Below are 20,282 nucleotides of genomic sequence, written 5' to 3'. Positions count from 1 at the left end.
CGTTCGTCCTAACAATTGTTTTCCCTTAGCCTTTTGTTATTTACGGACTTAAGCACGATGAGCGTTTGTCCTCTACAAACGCTGGCCCGGAAACCCGGCACATGACCCCGCCCCATCACTTGAACAAACCAGCCGGTGTTGTGTGCCGGCTCCAAGAATGTCAAACATGTGTATCCTGTGCCAGAACGGGTGTCGCGCGGGTTGTACCGCGAGCTGCAGACTCGGCTGCCGCTGTTTCAGTCTGGCGCAGGCCGGGCGCAAACAGGAGCAGCCCTCCCACCCGTGGCCCCGCCGTCCGTGCCCATACCGGGCTCCTGGCAAGCCACACCGATGCCTCTTGGATCGGAGCCAGCACCTGGGCGGCGCCCGGCGTTCGGTGCTGCCATCTGTCGGCGGTGGCGGCGGATGGCGCCGGCGCCGGCGACGGCGACGGCGGCGGCGGCGGCGTCGAGGGTGGCAGCAGCAAACTGTATTTTTACCCATGATCCCATTGGATGGCGGCGCCGCCATCGTTGCCATTAAATGCGTGAGGCGTGGGCGTGCGGAGGCGTTGGCGACGCGCGGTGCGGATATCGACCTAATGTGTAGAGAGACCAGAGAATGTCAGTTGCCAGGGCGTGATGCCGCCTGAGATGCGACTGGCTGCGAGGCTGGAGGTGCGTGTCCACCTGGGACACCCGCTGTGCGCGCCTCTGTGCGGCGACTGGCGTCTTTGGCGTACAGCCAGCCCATCCGTGGCCCAGAAGACGGCCTGAAATATCCGCGCGCTCTTGGGCCGCGTCCGCTCGAGCGGCGGAACCAGCGTCACCTCAGCAAATTTCAGACAGAGACCGCAGAGGGAGACAGACGGAGGCCGTGCCAGGCTCGTTCCTCATGCAGCTAACAGGGTTTTACGTCCCGTCGCATGGACTTCCCACTAAGCCCCCGCATCCCTACCTTTGATCCCCTTCGTCCCTAACGCTGAATGCAAAGCTGGCAAAATCCGCAGTGAAATTCGGTATTGGGGCCGTGTAAGGATTGACTGCATAGTCCAGCAACACCCCATGTTGCTTGTTCCTTCTCTACGGCTAATAAAAGCGCATGCCTGGTTTGTGGTGCAGACGACAGGTGATTCTTGCTTGCTCGGTATCGGGGCCACGGGCCGCTCCAGCTGCGTCCTGGAGTCAGGTCATGCCCTTAATTGCTGCAGTTTCCCACCATTAAGTTATTTTGTATGCACAGATGCGGTGCAGTGTTGCAGGAGGACGCCGACGTATGACCTGGTCTCTGAGACCGATCCCTGCCCGTGCAGTAGGGCCCGACGTCGCACGCTATGCTGGCATGTACATGCATTGCGCACCGTTACACTTGCGGGCCGCCCCACTTAACGGGCCGACTATCAAGGGTCCACATGTGGACGCCCCGACCCCGGCCCAAAAGCGCACGGTCGATTGTGCTGTTCTGTACAAACAGCCGTTCGCTTTGTTCACTACGAGGCCATGAGTGCTTGCTGCATGTATCACTGCTACCCCGATGCGTAGGCATGTTACAGCCAAGGAGTCAGCGGAAGGAAGATAGCGCTAGCTGAGCAGGCAATGCCATCAGTGGCTGTGTGCATTGGCATGACGAACACTGGGGTCGTTGAGGTCTGGACCCCAGTGCCTTTCGAGCAGATTGGGGTATTTTTGCGTTTTGACCCTATAAAGGGCACAACACGGAATGAGCCCCAAAGACAGTAAATGCGTGATGACGTCTTTGTGTGTTTGGACATAAGCTGACGTTTCCCTTATGTTTCAACTTTTTCACAAGAGGCATTTTATTTTTTGTGGATGCATCAAATTTGAACGGCTGCATTGAGTTTCCGGTCTGTCACGATGACTCCTGTCGGGCAGTAAAAGGTGGCAATACTACACTGTACTATTTGTCATATACACTGTCTACTATGCACGCTACGTATTTTGTATACTATCTTTTATATACACCACGTGTTTATGTGCTAGAGACTGTAAGACTGTCTACTATATATACTGTGCAATATACTATCTGCTGTACTATCGCCGACCCCTGGAGTCATCGTTCTGTGCGGACGCAGAGTCATGATACCATACGATACATGGACGCTGTATGCCTCACTTTTATTGGATTGTCACCAGCGCCGTCCACTCTAGTGACAACTTACTGCTATGCAATTTGCTTGTCCGTGCATAAACGAACAGAGTTCGCAGCACTAGCTTATTACGCTCTTATCTGAACAGTGCAGCCCATGAACATGAAAAAACATTTGACGTGTTGTTTTGCTCTACCTTCCAGATCGTTTTCAGGAAACCTCTGTTAGTCTCATGGAAGTTGTCGTTAGTATGGCTTGTAGGTGCATAGTATCTAAGGGCCTAATGTAACTTAGGGCCACTGTAACTTGTCCACTATTCTAAACAGACTCGAGCCTCAGTTACTCCGTACTGTAACTTTGGGCCATTTAAAACTCGGTACATCTAGAGCAATTAGACGCGCTGATGGAGGCTATGACAGTGTAATTTAGCACCCCAGTCTTTGTTCTTTTTATAAGTGCCACTTGGCAAATAGTTCTGCATCATGCCATGCAACGCTCTGCTATCATATGCATTGTTTGAACCCTGCATGCTTGATACACGGGCTTACAACACGGCAGCACGGCTGGAGGGCACAAAATATACGGACGAACAGCAGCCTCTCAAACGGAAAATTGCTAGATGACTGAAAAAACCAAGAGGTGTCCGTAGAAAGTTGCGTCGTAGTTTCGTGGGTCATGTCGTATTTTCCTTGCTTAGGGTATTCTCTTGTGCGGCTGTGACGATACTGCTGTAGGGGCACTGGCGCTTTTATGGCAGCGAAAAAGGATATAATAAGCTTGATTTTTACCGGAGTAATCCGCATGAAACCGATGCTTGGCAAAGCAGTTGTTAAGTAAGCCAACATACAGGTTATGTTCTTGCAGTAGCCAGCAGCTTCTTGAATTAAGCTACGTGCACTTAATGCAAGTAGATTTATTCCTCAAGGCAACTGGCCGAAATAGAGCTGAAGTGTGGAAGAAGAAATTGAGCTAACGAGCGTTAATTTTGTTCAGCGGATTTCGCAGCGCAATCAGACACGTTTGATACCGCACGTGTCAAAGTTTTATCGTTTTGGTGGCAGACTCCCCTTCGGTAATTTGTACAAATGCAGCGACCTCTGCTGGTGTCATGGGCCTTGCAAGAGGCAGGTATCATGCTGTGGCACTTTCATTATGGAACAGCGCAAAGGCGTAGTTCCACAACAAAGTGGGAAGGGCTGATCAATGAAAACAATGCTCCTCAGCCCCAAAATATTCTACCAAACGGGCTTCTACCTGGATTCGGCTCACAAAGCTGTGGTAGCTGGAGCACAAATTGATGAGGAGGGGAGGGTTGAAGCGCCCCCCCCCCCCCTCCCCCCAACTGAATAAGAAACTACAGCACCCCTAGCACAACAGAATTGTGTGGCCACAGGACAACAACAAGGGGTAACGCCATTAAGCAAATACATTAGTTGCACACTCCTTACAAAAACGGCTCCGGTCGATGACCAATCACTGAGCTGTAAAATGCGTAGGTCTTTGCTCCGACAGGATGCATTTTTTCGGCTTTGTGATTCGGAGCACTTGTTGACCCAGACCGATTAGCCTTTAGCGGTTAAACAGGATATCGCTGGGCTTCTCTGACAGCCCACAGTTCTTTTCTCGTGGTTCTAGCTTGCTTTGTGGCTTACATGTAAGGAGATCTGCACCACGCCTTGCATATCTAGCATGTACTGCGTCTACTCGCGTGGGCGAGTAGAAATACTACTGTACACGAAGTCGAACTGTTCCGATCTTATCTGAAATCTATCCGAAATGTAAACACGCGTGCATTTACATTTCAGATCGGTTTCTGAATTTTTATAATTCAAAAATTAAATGTTGTACATTTTTCCGTATTTCTTTATTTCAATCACCACATCACGAAGTTTTTCATCACGTTCTCCCCATCAGCGTTGAAACCTTTTGTTTAACAAGAATAATTCACTTTCATTCGCCTGCCGATAAGCTATTTGGCGACCAAACTGAACTTGTAACCAACCGCATACGAAATTATAACACCACACTTCTATCAAAACGCGTTATTGGAAACGCGCCAACTCGGCAGAAAACCGATAAGGTCTTGCCGCACGAGACAAACATCTGTGTCCGAACGCAGCGCGAACTCCTCGCCGCCAGTATAGCGGCGAATGCGTTAAACCGTTCAAACTGATCAGCCAGCCGTCATACTTAAAGTGAAAATTCACGTTAACAGATTTGGCCTATCTTGTGCTTGCAATGCAATAACAGGCTGGCGGTGTGACTGCCACACCGTATGACGTACTTGACTAGGTGGCGTTCCGCAGCAGGTTCTGGGCGAGCCACGTGCACTTTCTGGTCTCATGTGCAGTGCAGTCCCGCTAATTCCTTGCGCAATACTTGAGATGCCACCCAGAGGCTCTCTTTTACCCAACATGCCCGCTCTGACCGATATACTCTGAGACAGCGGGAACTGTCCATCGTTCGCAGTTCATATCTTAGCTCCGCGTTCAGTGCCTCCTCCCCTCCGCTCTCCAGCTCCCTGCTGTGGCGGTGGGCGGGGTCCCCGGCACGAGCCAGGCGGCGGCGGCCGGCGCGGCCGGTGCCGTCCCCAGCCGGCCGACCCGCTTGGCTGGTGAGTCAGCGGCGTCCTGGACCGGGCGGCGCGGGCCAGGCCGGCCGCCGGCCGCGCCAGCCGACCGGCCCGTCACCTTGACCAAATTTGGCCGCCGCCGCCCGACCGGCCGGCAAAAACGCTCCTTCCCGGCCTCGGTGCCCGCGTACCGCATTCTTCCGAGGCAGGGGTCAGCGCTGGGTCGAGGCGGGGTGAGAGGTGACGGTGACGCCGCGACCAGAGGTGGCGGGTCGACTGTCGCGGCGCACGGGTCAGCAGACGGCCCGACCCGCACGCAGTGGAAGAGCAAAGCCTCGCGACCAGCTTATGCCTTCAAATAGTCCGCAGGAGGCATGCTGCAGTCTGTCACTTGCGTCTAGCCCACGCCACGCGCCGGTAAAACTGCAAAGGAAACGCAGTGTCATGCAACATTCGCCCTGTCATAGCAACTTCCTGCTGCAGAGTGAGAGACGACGGTGTGGCACCGACCGCCAGGGCCGGGTGGCTGGCCGGCCGGAACAGGCTTCTGTCGGCCCCAGCAGCACCCCTCACATGGCCACGTCGTCGAGCCAGCGCCAAATTAGGCGTCTGGATAGTCAGGTCCATGCTCCGGAACTGATTCTCCCCTGGATCTCTGGTGACCCTACCTGGTGACCCTATGACGCGGTTCAGCGGCGGTGGTCTGTGATTGACCCTAGAGCAAAGGCATCGCTCATTCGGGCAGTCCTTTCTACTGATGATGCCCCAGAATCCAATCTTTTTTCAAGATAAACGATCGCCAGTCATTGGTGTTCATGGGGTGGAGGGTGATCTGCCCACTTAGAATCTGGGTGAGGGACGCAGGCAATTAAGACAATGTGGTTGATTGCCGAAAACGGTTTTATCTCATCAGTTAGCCATTTATCTTCCTCTTTTTCAGCCATTAGATGGTTTCATCGGACGCCATCTCCTTCCCTTTCATGCCGATGCAGGTGGCCACAACAGCCGAACGTAATGCTTGGCAGCCCACAGAGACAGCTACTTTGTGACGTGTTGAGCGGCAGTGTAGGTAGCAGTGAAGTTCGCACAGCCGATTTCCGCTTTGATGTGAAGCGTTCTGTCGCCGTGGCGGACGTTTCACCTGTTTGGTTTGGTATTTGAAGCTATAAGCCAAGGTTCCGGTTTTGTGTACAGAGTATGCACAATTTCACTAGCTCCAGCAACAGCCCACGCAGAAAGATGCAGCATGGGCTACATAGCACTTGTACACATGAGAATAACCTCGAAAATGTGTGTTTGGGGACACTGGGTTAAAACCATAAAGTGTTACTTGACGGCTTCAGAATTGCTATAACCGACGATTACACCCGCTAATATGCGTTGCGTGAGTACTTCATGTATATGGTAGCCAAGATGGGCCCAAAAGGCAGCCGTGCTCTTCGCCCTTGACTGCTGCCGCGTCTTCAGTAAGTAATTGAGCTCGGTGTCCGGGCGCGGGGCCTGGCTGCGGCGGCGGCCCGAGGTCACTCGCCGAGGGCGGTAACGTCCCCGCGGGAGCCGCAGCAGGCGCACCATCCCACCCCCTGACCCCAGCGCGACCCGCCGGCGACCTTGCGTCGCCGAGCCCAGCTGATCGGCACACGGCGCACGTCCGCAGCGGGCGGCACTGGGTCAAGGCCGCGGCGGCCGGTGGCCCGCGCCGCCCTGCGCCGCCCCGAAGCGTCCCAGACCGGCGTCAGCGGGCTGGCACCGGCCACCGGCCCGGCTGTGACAGCCCGGGTCAGGCCTCGCCACCCGGAGAAAGGCGCCTGATCCGAGCTCCGCAGAAGATCGGAGAATGGCGAGGTCAGCACTGCACAACACGCCAGGGGATCAGAGGCACACGAGGCTTATGCAAAAAGCAAAGTCGTGTTGGGTTTCGTGGCAGCATTGGACAATTTGGCCTCGCTGACCGACCTGGCAATTCAAACGTCGAGGTCGTTTCATATCCGCTGATGGCTGATCGGGTTGAAACCATAACATAGATTTGTAGATAGGCACGGCCAATTGAAATAAGTTTGCTTATTTCATGGAGATCATTTTCACGAGCGAATGCGCACCAACCAGTTAGTTATCTTAGACCAATGGACGGAGTCTCAACAACCTGCCCGGATGGAGTCCAGTGCAGGAGTCAGACGTTAACAGTAAGGTCACATTAGAATCGTGTTCTTTCACGTGATAGATATCGCACCACTTTATCTAACCGCACCACCGCGTTTCCCCTTCGTCCTTGCTTCCTCGAGCTTCCCCCCGCTGCTGCCCGCGCTCAGATCAAAACAAACATAACATCGGCTGCTTCTTACATCGAGCGCTTTACACGGTTTTATGTTCAGAGCACATGACAATAGAAACCTGTTGCGTGCTTCCTGATCCCATCACCAAAAAGTAGCAGATCCAGTTCATCAGATTGTTTTGTCCTACGACCTTCACACCAGACAGCGCTGCGACGGATTTGGCGTGCCGAACAGTGATCCAGCATGGTCCTATGAGTCAGGTTGGCTCATTCTGACCAGTTACCAAGCTCTCTTCGTCAGTCGGCCAAAAATCCAACACGGCCTTGTGAGCCAAGTTGGTCACGTTTGGTCACCAGCAGACCTTTTTCGATTGTCTGGCCAGTCACCGGCAGACTTTTTCGATTGTTTAGCCGGTCACCAGCATACTTTTTTGATTGTTTGGCCAGTCACCAGCAGACCTTTTTCGATTGTTTGACCAGTCACCAGCAGGCCTTTTTCGATTGTTTGGCCAGTCACGAGCAGTCTTTTTTCGATCGCTGGGCTCGCAGTCACCACAAGGATCTTACCCGCCCCCGCCACACCGCGAGGTCAGCATCATTCCACGTTGCCATCATGCGCACTGCGCCACCGCTCCCGCTCCCAGACTAAAATCGAATGCACATACTAAACACGTTGAAGCGATCGGGAGTGCTTCACAGAGCTAAGCAGTGTGCTATGCATTAACTAAGTTTTAATTTACTTAAAGCGAGTGTCTCACCTCTTTTGCGCTCACTTTTCACTTACAGACGAGAAGCATCTGATGGGGTCGTTAACACTAGTTAGTTTTCTCGAAATCCTATTTTTTTTTCAAGTAGCCGCTCCAGCGGGAGAAATGTCATTGAGTTTGTTTCCATTTCTTTCATTTTTCTCAGTAAGCGAGCAATGCTAGATCCTTAGTGCATCAATGAGCCAACTTGCTGGAGAAATAAATGGTGCGAGAGATAAAGGCAACCTATTTAAGGAATAAGACTGACATCTATGAGGCCATTATCATGCGAATTCAACGAAACGCCGCACTGTCGCTTCGATTTATCCCCTATGACGTTTAGCACATAAACTCTTTTCGAAGGGCACTTTGGTTTTCGGAAATATGGTTCATTTGGATGTCCAGTTTGTTGTAAGGCGACGCTCACAAAGCATGCATCCATTAGTAGCATATCACGTGATTTAGTGGCGCATATGTTCCAAGTTTCAGCAATGCACGTCTTGTTAAACAGTTATGCTGCCTGCTGCTTGAGTCACAAACGTCCCTTCCACTGATGTCATCCACACCCAACCGACTCGCAAATGTTAAGTATATATACCTCCGTTATCATGGTGGTTGTGAATACCACGCAATGTAAATAAGTCTACTTGGGTCCGCTTTGTAATAAAATAGCCCCATCTCGAGCAGACCAGCTTTACTTGGCATTGAATGAAATCAACGATCTGAAGTTACACCTCAAATGGGAGTGAAAAAACAGAGCTGGAGTTGGACTCAACTTGAAAGTATCACATGAGAATATGCGCGAACCGTGCATCCTTTGACTAACATGAGGAACGGGGGAGGGAGAAAGCTCAACGGCCAAATTGGGGGACATGTTTTCTCTGCCTTCTCCATGCAAAGGGAGGCTGGATCCATGACAACCACGGAAAATTGATGGAAAATAAGTTTATCAGTTTGAAACAACCGTGGCTGAATGTTGAAATGATCTATGTGTGGCACCAAGGAACGCTGGCAGACAAACATATTTAAGATATTTGTGTTCTTTTAAGCTTAATTCAGACAATCGAGCGTAACACTACTTCTTGAGCAGCACTTAACTAAACTACATATCGGATTGAAAAACATTGCGTAAGTGTAAGATACGGCGCTGAGAAAAATTGTGTGCTCTTAAACGGTGCGTGTAATCATTATTTCAGGTTAATTGAAAACAGCAAGTTTAAGGTAATTGCGCTAGCCCGCATAACAAGAAGCGCCTTGACAAACACAAACTGCGCAGTCGTAAACGTGCACCATAATGTCGTCACCTTGCATCCATTTCAATCTTTCACAAGACCGCGATGGATTAAAACAGTCACTGTGCCGGTTATCAATATTCGAAACCTATCGCGTATCTCCATTTGCCAACGAAGCCCGAGTCTTAAACACATGGTGACGCAACCCGGGGCACTGCAAGCCCCAATAACATGTTTGTCGACAGTTGTGCACCTCGTGCACCGGCATATCTCCGGTGACCGGTCGAACCGCGTTCCACGGCGGAGACGAGTGAGGTGCTCATAATCAGGTCAGCTGGGCGACGAGCTTCGCGAACGTTCAGCTTTGGGAAATGGAGTGAGATCAAGCCCAGCGGAAAAGGGGATCCTAGAAAAACTGGCGCATGCCAATGCGCTTGTGTGGTCTTGCGCATCAAAGGGAATGTTGCATATTTGAAGATACTGGAGCAAAGATCAGATATGATGAAATGATCTCGCTTATAATAACTAGTTGGTATGTTTTTAAGCGGAAAATGCTTTTCTAGACAACACAGCCTCTCCATTTAGCAGCTGCTCTCCTCAACACGTCAGTGTTTGATAGTGTCATGAAATGCTTCTATGACTTTGGAGCTCTGCTAACCTAGCCGTGCGATATTGCGCTCCTTGTACTCGCTTGTAGTACTTCAAACTCGCCAGCAGATCGCAGCGTGATGCTGGAAGTATTTGCTGAGCCAAATATCGTTATGTGCTCGTATTTTGGCCCTTTGCGTGATGTTCTTGTGTTTTTATCCGAGAGGTTAAGAAGTTTCCTTGCATTCGAATATCCAATTATTGCACTATTCTGAACCTATTTGATTCCAAGTCGTATCCCGGTAAAACCTAGCAAACGTGTCAAACTACTTCTATTACATCGCATAAAATGTGATTCGTGATTATAACTTTCACAGCTTGTTCAGTATTGATTGAGAGCCGATTGACGCACACTGTATTCGGGAATCGTGTTCACGATTACCAGATCTGGACCACTCGACGGCAGTTTTCCTCTCGGCCTTGAAAATTGCATGGATAACGGCGTGGCGAGATTTGAACGACGTTGCTATGGCATCATGCATGCCTGCATGACCTCGAAAAGTATGCTCGAAATAGTCTGCACATCTTCGTGGCGTTTAGCTCAGAAGCCATAGGGTCTTAGGTTTTAAGAGGGGCAGGGCTGTGAACTGAACTGGGAACGGGTGTGAACCCTTCAAAATTGTTATTCCAGTTCAGAGCGCCCTACAAATGTGGGACACCTCCTTTAAACGTATGCAAGCGTATGGAATGAGAGTCAAAATGGACACTTCCGAGCGTTGGAGCATGACGCTGCACCTAAAAATGCGTCTTGAATTTCTTTATCCTATGACAGTGTACGAATAGAGTAAGGAAGAAGAATGGAACATGTTAAGCCGCCTTCTTTATTGCTTTCCGTACTTCTGGACTGCTTTTTGGTATTTCTTGTCACTTCCCAACGTTCGTTTTTGTTGACTGAAACTCAGGCGTTCTGCCAGCGCTGACAGAGAATGGGCGGTACTTGCAGTCCACCTCGCGCAACGCTATCTCAATCTGGATTGCGACAGCCTTCCCGACGACCCTTGAGTTGACGCCGGGGCCGGCGGGGGAGACGTCCAGACGGATGCGCGAGTCCACGCTCCCAACCAACCACCACCTGCACACACGCAACGACAACAATTGAATGGCCTCGGGCGCAATCGGGTCGGTCGCCGCCGCCATTGTTGAGGTGTCAGCCGGCCGTCGGAGGCGTCAGCCGCTGTCGCGGCGGTCGGCCATTGTTCCCCGCACCCAGCTGAGGCTGTCGTCACCGTGTACCGCCGGCTGGACGGGCGGTGGCGGGCGCAAACTTCGGACACGCTTGGTTTGTGCTGTGACGCAGTGCGGCGGATGGAGAGCGCAGGCATGCATGACGCGGTCTTTGAGGAGAATGGGGCGCGGCGAACATTGGAGGTGCAGGAGGGCTGCCGGTGTCTGGTATTTCGTTGCCTTGCCAGTTCTCTCTTCACTGAAAATCCACGCGCGGCAAGCTACTTTTTGGCAGTACGTCAGTCTGCACGTGTGTCAGTTAATCAATCGGGGTAAATTCACCCTCATGTCATGCTCGGCGGGGCCCTCACGGCGAAACATATGTGTCACGTGGCCACGATGTCAACGTCTTGAGCTATCACCAGTGAATGCTCTGTCCAACGTAGGACGTCGATGCATATACGACGATCCGATGCAGGTCACCTTGAAGACACAGCGCAGTCTGCTCACTCGAAATCGAAAACACCTGACGCAAACACGAACAAGTGGGCTTAGCTCAGATAGTGATTTATGACCCTTCCAGGCTTCAGTTGTGAGTATCGAGATAGGCAAGTGGGTGACGGCAAATGTGATACGTAAGCTGTCACATTTTTCAAATGGTCGGTGGCTGAGCGGCGACGCACTCCGCTCTTGGAATCTATGGTTAAAGAGACGAATGACGATTTATACTGGCTTGGCCCTGGCCTGCGCTGAAGTTATGTGGCTGCGATGGTGGGGGTACTCAGCAATGAATAAATGACTTGTTCTTGTTTTGTGAGCACAGACATCCTCGTAATGCCTCAAAATGCCAGCAACCATCTCTGTTTGTGGTTATCTGCGCATGTACGGTATGGGACTGAAAAAGCCTGTTTTTGCTTCAAAGATGTAATAAATGTTTGGACTATTGTGTTCGTCTGGTGCGCCAGTATGCATTTAGCTCTTCGGCCAGTTCCAAGACTGTTTCACATTGGCATCGGGTTTTGAACTGAAGTAGCTTTTTCCAGATTATTGTATGCAGTTTACAGTTATGCCCTTTTAAGACTAAATTCTGTCGTTTCTCAGCTAGGCGCTCGCAAACTTGTGCAGACTTTTTGCACCACCTAATTTGAGGTCACCTAGAGATACATGACGTCACAGAAATGCCACGTGAATTTAATATCCTCAACGGTCATATTGTGTTTAAGATTTTAAAAAATGTGCCCATGACTCACTTGCGCAGGGAGTATGTCAGCATGAATCGTCGCATCAAGGGGCAGCAGTTGGCTTTCCGCCGACTTGACGCGTTGAATGAAACCCTGAACACGAATCGGGTTTTGTGATGCATAATGCAGGCATTTGGACAGTTCTGCTGTATATGACGGAAATGAGGCGGGAAGCGAGCAAAATAGTAGCCAAGAACTCAAATGCAAGTTAAAGGAAACGCCATCAAGGAAAATATAAAAGAACACCATAAGAAATGAACAAAATATGCTCGCATAACGGTCGTAGGTTTTTCACGCATAAATCAACAAACCACCTCGCGAAGTACTATAAGTAAGTCAGACCATCTGCTAGCGTGGTAATTCTGAAACGATTACTCTGCCAGCGACTTGGACGTTATGCAAAACGTTTTATGACGTAATCAAACGATGACGCATTGAGGAGCATATTTGCTAAATAGTGAAATGCTGCTGTCTAGAGCAGTCTTTCGATTCATCAAGAGCCAACTGACGGCCGTTACATCTGGAAATAATGCTCACGAACGCCAGATATAAACGAATCGACAATCATATTTTTCCTGGCCTTGATCGCCACGTGGATAATGGAATGGCAGAATTTGTATGCCGTTATTATGACATTATGGATGTCTGTATGACCTTGAATAGTTTTCCCGAAAAAGTTTGCACATCTTCGCGATCGTGTACCTCAGAAACTATGCAGATTTAGGCCTTCAGAAGGACAGGGATGTGAACTGCACCAAATAATCCTCAAAATGGCTGTTTCAGTTCAAACCCACATACAGATATAGAACACTCCCTTTAAGTCTCCGATCGCCGGCAGGTACTTTTGAGTCGTGAGATGTACCAGGTGGTGTTTGCATTTCAGCCATATATGCGTCACAGCCTGAATTATCTCCTTGGATTGCTGGGATATGGTGGAGATCTTCCGATTGCGAGTCTAGCGGTCTACTTATCAATCTAGCCTGGAACTACAATAGTTCGGTATTTGTGCCAGTCATCTCAATTATTTCGGTATACAACTTTATTGGCAGAACTTGGAGCCACATTGGGCTGATGTTTACGTTTTGCTTACTGAAAGGCTTGTTGACTGATGTCATGTGTACTCCCTCCTTGGTTTTTAAACCTCTTTAGACAATACATTAGTCTCCAGAAGTAGCTCAAGCAAATGATAATATTTCCCGGAAATAGACCACCAATACTTCAGGAACATCGAAGAACTGCATATGCGACGTATCCCGCAGCTGTGGTAGGTCCTACTAAGGAGAGATAAGCTGTTACCTGTCGTTCAGGCCGGAAGAGAACAGAAATCCTCCCTGAAATAGCTTCGAGAAGCTTGTCGATTCACCCCCTTTTATGGCACGCCAAAGACTATAACTATCGCATAATCACCCAAAAGACGTTAGTCAATCATCAAATTCCTACGCGGAAGCTGGCTATTTGCTCAGCTGATGTAATTCCACCGTGGGGCTGTGGCAGGTAAATTAATCGCATGTGGCACCCAAGATATGTTGAATGTTGGTGCCACCGCAAGCAATTTCATTACTCATACCAAACAGTGTCATACTAAACGCCAAACATGTTAAACTAATGCGTTTCAAATTCATGGAATGTATTGCTAGCATTCGCTAGCGTCAGCGAATCTACTAAAAATATGTGTTCCCAACCGAACGAATCCTCCTTAAACAGGAATACGGGAGTATCAGCGCGGAATGATGATGCAGCTGAATTGTACGTAGTAAAGAAAAATAAGCGTCCTGGCAACGACGGCGCGCAGGTACTGAATGGACATTGATATTGTCACATGCACTGGCATGCACTCCATGTACTAATGCAAAACTAGCCTTAGTAGTCGGAGAGAGAGAGAGGCAATGATCCCACTTGTAATTATAGATTTAACCTTCTCAACAGCAGGCTCTCCCCTCCCCATTTCTTCTCACCTTGGCGACAGTGAAGGGCGCGTATTCCAACGACACGCATGGCGGACAAAGAACGCCGCCGCTCTCCTAGGATATATGCGACCAATCCGGTCCTCCGTGGCCCGGTATGGGGAAAAACATGCAATATTCTCAACTTTCTGACTTCCTGACACGCTGTCCTCTCGATTATGTATATGTTTTCCATGAACAACGGAGGTCCCTTTTCTCGTCGAGGACTACGGTTTAAAACCATCTTTTGAAAAATGAAAGGCTTTTGAGTGTTTACTTTCTGACCACACACATCTTTTAACAACGAATTTCGACTGGAATTGTATCACAGAGATTCAAAAACAAATGTTAAAGAGCCATACTATAGGAAACGTATTTGTATTTGGATGTACGTGGTTTACCCATTGCACGTTGATGGAACTGCATGAAAACAATATTTTCTTTGCCAGAGGTTAGAGTATGATAAAACTTCGTAAAAACATTCTAAAACATTGTTTGGAAATTGTTTCATGCACTAATATATCGTACAAACAGCCATTGTAAAAGCTGTTTTTGGCACGCGTTACCGTACCACAATGACATAAAGTATAATCCTAATTTGAGCACCGACATACCACGCTTGCTTTCCACAGTGACGGGGTAAAGACGGGGACAGGGTAATTGCTTCTCACAGTTAATGTCTGTGTTTAATATGTTTGAATGGAGAATATATATATATATATATATATATATATATATATATATATATATATGTGTGGTGTGTGTGGTGTGTGTGTGTGTGTGTGTGTGTGTGTGTGTGTGTGTGTGTGTGTGTGTGTGTGTGTGTGTGTGTGTGTGTGTGTGTGTGTGTGTGTGTGTGTGTGTGTGTGTGTGTGTGTGTGTGTGTGTGTGTGTGTGTGTGTGTGTGTGTGTGTGTGTGTGTGTGTGTGTGTGTGTGTGTGTGTGTGTGTGTGTGTGTGTGTGTGTGTGTGTGTGTGTGTGTGTGTGTGTGTGTGTGTGTGTGTGTGTGTGTGTGTGTGTGTGTGTGTGTGTGTAGGTATGTTTGTAAGTGTAGTATGTGCAAACGTTTCGCAAAATGAAAATCTTGAATCAATAGCCAATTCTGCAAAGTTGAACGCATTCGGGGTAACATTTCGCTGAGCAAAGCTTCTTTAAATGCATTTCCGACAAGAGCCATTGAATTTGTCTCAACCGTGCTTCGGTTAGGCAGTTTTAGTTGTAGATTACAGTGGCATTGCCTGTTGTAATGTTTGTGTCATGATTCCTTCCTTTAAGATTTTCACACAGATTAATTATTGCTGCATAGAGTACCACGGATAGTGTGAAGGTCAAGGCCACCTGGTCCGCCATGCCGACATGTGCTGCGGCCTTGCTACGAAATGTTCGCGGCGCGCAGCACCGGTATGCTCAGAAAAAGCTCTAACGGTGCTAAGGAGGTCACTGAGAAGACGGAGAAAACGTGGAAAAAGAGGGGTGGGAAAAAGCAGACGTCATGTTGAGACCTAGACCCAGTCAGAGAGTTGCATCATAGGATGTTTGCTCGACGACTCGTCTCATGGTACGCCCTGCTCCCCAGAAGAAGGCAAGTAAAAAGTGAATGAGTATGCAACCCTTTGTGCCGCTGACATCGGCGCGGGCAAAGGCGCCTCATGGCGGCTCAAGCTGAGCGCGGCGAAAAGGATCCCATTTGCATGAGTGCCGTGGCACGTCGTTCACGAGATGGTTTGCTGTTAATGCAAACAAGGTCAAAGACCGCGTAAAAAAAGCATTTGCATATGAAATGAACAGAAACAACCTACTCAAATCGTTGGATGGATATGCAATATAGATTCCAAATGTTGCACAATCATATATTAGTAGTTGTGGCATCTACATTGAGGCCGGTGATATCACCCTAGCACTTCGTCTTATGTGCCCACTTAGAAAAAGCCGCCTCGGAAGAAAAGCGTTGATATTGAGTTACAAAATCAACTGCAGTTACAATAGCAGTTACAAAGTCCAACTTTTCCCAATGTAAATCCAGATAAATGTAAATGTGAATTTACATAAATCTAATGTCCATGTCAATTGGTCCAATGTTGCAATGCAGATAAACCAATGGCCTTCCAGAGCACAAGCACTCCAAGATCCTTTCATTTCACACGCGCCCGGGTGGCCGGTTGGATCCCCTTCGTTCGGGTGTGGGGGGGGGGGGGGCAATTTGACCCCACTGAGATCTCAGGAACTAAGGGAGCTAGAGACACCAAATTCACAGGGTGTACTGGCCCATACAGAATTCGCTTAGGTCAAAGTTTGAGGTTCCTAGGTTATGGCCTTCGGGTCAAATAAGGTCAAACAGGGTCAACCTCCAGGTTGGTCTCCAAAGTGCCCCCAGAGCCTAGATCCTTGCTCTAAGCAAAAAGGCCACATGCTAATTTATGGTTGGTGACCTGGTTTGACCGTTTAAAGGCCATGGTGGCCAGAATCACACAAGACTGCTTTGAGTTTTGCCTTTGAATAAGCAACAAAGATTACGCCAGGAACTATGTTCCTAGAGAAATGTTGAATTCGGTCATTTCAGGTCAGTGACCTATTCTGACCTTTCAAAGGTCCAAATAGCAGGGCACAAAAATATTCCATGGACTTTCGAAAAAACCATGTACGATGCGGTTTCTGTTATCAAGAAATTCGAAATGAGCACCAGAAGCTACCTCATACAGCAAGCCCTAAAGTAATAAAACAGATTGGTCTTGACCTTGGTCCGACCTTTATACCCGACCTTAGGCCAGGTGAACATTTTCATTCAATTATCTCAGAGAGTATCTCAGAGATGTGTGGTCTCGTTCAACAATCCGTCGTTGCATCATCGTAAGCGATTCTTTAGAAATTGACCTAGCCTTATCTATGGCCTGATGTTGGCCTGCCATAGGTCAGCGACATTACAAGGTACAACTCGATTGTTAATTCCAAACGATTCACCATTAAATTGTCTATAGCTATGCAAAATTTAGCGCGGCTACGCTACGACGTTCGGAAACCATTTCGGAAAAACTTGGGGGTCAGTTCGACTTCCTACCCGAGCGCGTGTTTTAAAGCCAGACGATAGAAAAGGCGGCAATGTTTATACTTAGAGGCAGTATTCAACACTTTTCAAAACCCTGTGTGCTTCGAGCCGCCATGAATTTATTGGACAAGGCAACAGCACACACAGAGGCTAAACTCTTTTAACATCTGCTCGGGTGGGGGAGGGAGAAAATTTGCCCCAAAGGTTTTTCAGAATAGTTTCCGAACAGAAGGGCGCAGCAACGTCAAAATTGTCATAGCTGCATATATTTTAACGGTGGGTGTTTAAGTATGCAAAATTAATGTATCTTATAGAGTAACTGACCTTTAAAGGGTCAAGGTCAGGCCGTGGCGCTAGCGAAGGCCATTGCTCGGGAAATCGTTCAATCTGATACAATAACGGTGTGTTCGACGGAGGCGTACATGTTTTACATTGTTTGTTTCTCAGACGATTATACCATTTGATTTAGGGTTACGAAAAATTCAATTGGCCTTGGGTAACGTATGAAGGTCAGACTGAAGTCAAAACCAATCTCCTTTTGTACTTGGAGCCTGCTCTCTTGTGTGGCTTTTAATGTTCATTTCCTATTTCTTGATAGCAGGGATAGAACATCTTTTTGGACTTTTTCAAGGATCGTAGAGGATCACTGACCTAAAATGATCTAGATTAACCCGTTGTTTTCATAAACATACCGCCTACGACAATCCTTCACGCCCATTCATTTTCTTTTTTTATAAAGCGATCTCTTATATTTTCGATTACTATGACTCCCTAAAGGTAAAACAAGGTCACCGATCTAAGATGCACACCAGTGACCTTTTGCTTAGAACAAGGATCTTGGTCAAGGCGGTTGCATTAGGTCTGTGGGAACCTTGTACACCAATCTGGAGCTTGACTTTATTTAACCTCCTTTGGCCCAAATTTCATGGCCTAGTGACCTCCCATTTTGACAGAAGTGAGTTTACATAAACGCCAACCGAATCCGGGAATTTTGTGTATCTAACTTTGTACACTTTGGGATCTCGGGAAGTCAAATTGACTCTCTCAAGCGCGTCACATTTAACCGGCCGTCCGGGTGCGTGTTCGGAAACAAAACGTTGTAAGGCATCTCGTTGAAACGTAACTGCAGATATGATGTGGTAGTGTTTGCAGTTTTAAAAATGTCACACGATACATAAAATGATCAATTCAGTTGTGAATGATCAGCAACGCAACTGGCCATGTTTTAGCTTTGTCTGAACTCGTTTCACTCGAGCGTTCAACGTTGCACTCACCACGAAACCATGACGGCATATGATCTTGCCTTCTCACTGAATGCTAATTTTTCCCTTGCTGACTGTCTTGCAGAACACTTTTCTTTCTGCAGGTTGTCCTGAGGATCGGTGCACATTTAATCAAAATTAAGTTGATGTTTCGGGTGAGTATCTTGATTTGGTCTAGTAAGCCTCAAGGTAAGCTATCAACCTATGCGTTTATCAGACACCTAGTCTCCCCACATATTGGGTAGACTCCTTGGCGTGACTTTCCTAATGGCCTGAGTTTTGTCGGGAAGAGGGTAAGTGAATGCCCACAGCAGCCTACTCGTACTCCCGAAACCGTGTCAAGTGTGCTTCTTTGCTTGGAGAAATTGAGGCTCGCCTTTCCCACGGCATTATCCCACGGTCTTTGGAGGCAAAAAATGCACCAATTTTGGGGATGGCGGCTAATAATGAAAACAAATCAAGATCAATTAATTCTAAGTTAATAATCATACTCATTTCATGTAGGTGTTTCCTGGTAGGCAAGACTTTTTAACGGACAAAAAAGTGTAAAATGAGGGTTACGCGGAAAGCGTAAAACGTGGTTTGCTTGTTTATTGTTGCTGGACATCCACACTGTTGACAGCTATGTGGTGTTTATATATATACATATGTATATATATATATATATATATATATATATATATATATGTATGTATATATGGCAACATAGATTGGAAGAATATTTTTAGTTAACCCTCGCCCTGATTGGGAGAACTCGATGCGACACCTACCCTTAAAGTTTTTTGTTCGGATACCCCTCCGGCATTTTGTTTAATGCGCCCAAATGTTCAGTGGCCTATCAGGGATTCATTGCGCGTGTTGCGCCAACAAATACGTGTTACTGGCTTTTCTGCTTTCGGAGCAGGAGTGGTTTTTGAGGAACACTGCACGGCGACCTACGGCATGAGCGGGTGGGCAACAAGCGAAGATGCCGCGTAACGCGCGAGGCGGGCCGACATTGTCACGGTAACGTAACTATATGTAATAAATTTATGCTCCAGACAGGTAAGAATATACGCCAATGTACTCGGGATTGAAAAATGAACACGGCTGTGGCGACACATCTTAGTATCGCCACACCGACTAGCCTCGATTGTGTGACGTGCAGCTGAAAAAGTATAATTTCCTGACAAATTTGACATTTGACCTGATATAATGGAGTTAATTATGGAACTAACCACGTAAAAACTAAAAGCCATCGTGAGATCGTGGTCAGGCTAATCCACTGGTGGTTTTCAATAACCTCTATCTTTATTATTTTGGAATGATTTGGAATTATTTGGAATTATTCGGAATGCACAAATTATTTTGGAATTTTTGGAATTTTGGATTCAATAACCGCTATCTTCATTATTTTGGAAACGCCAGGGGTCGCATGCCCCACCCCCCTTTTCCTTCCGGGTTATGAAAAATGGCGAATCAGGGTGAGAGCCTTGGGGAGTAATTGAACATAAGAAGTAAACGGCGAATGAGGGCGAGTGCTAAGCAAGTGATAGATATTACTTTCAAGCAGCACTCTGGATCCATTAGGTAACTGGCCTTATTACATGAACCAGTTAAATAATTTTCACCTTAGCGGTGCCACTAAGTCTAATGTCCGGCATCAAACACGGTGTATCATGAAGCCTGCTAATCCGGAATTTGCGATCGTTTTTTAATCAAGGATATATATATATATATATATATATATATAAATTTATATAAAAGCGGGTGTATTGAGATGCCATTGAAAGCATGTAAATGGTTGCTATATAAATATCGCATTTTTATAGTATTTTTAGTTGGATAGCTCTGAGTCGTTTCAGGCCATTGGTGACCTAGCATTTAGTTCGGGCATCTCAGGCGAAGCGTCATTGACAACGCGCTTATAATGTGCTCCGGTGTTGTTACTCCTTGTTTTCGTCGGGTTTGCTCCTAAATGTGATGCTCCCTCGCAAGTGACACTCTGGTGTCATTAGGCAACTGACCTTAAGTTGACCTCTGATCACGGCTATTAGTCATTGCATTTCAGCCACACAGTTGGCCGTAATTAAC

The sequence above is a fragment of the Pollicipes pollicipes genome, unplaced genomic scaffold (assembly GCF_011947565.3).
Source record: "Pollicipes pollicipes isolate AB1234 unplaced genomic scaffold, Ppol_2.1 Scaffold_5724;HRSCAF=6776_pilon_pilon_pilon, whole genome shotgun sequence".
In the NCBI taxonomy this organism is placed as follows: Eukaryota; Metazoa; Arthropoda; class Thecostraca; order Pollicipedomorpha; family Pollicipedidae; genus Pollicipes; species Pollicipes pollicipes.
Note: the sequence above shows the minus strand (reverse complement) of the source record.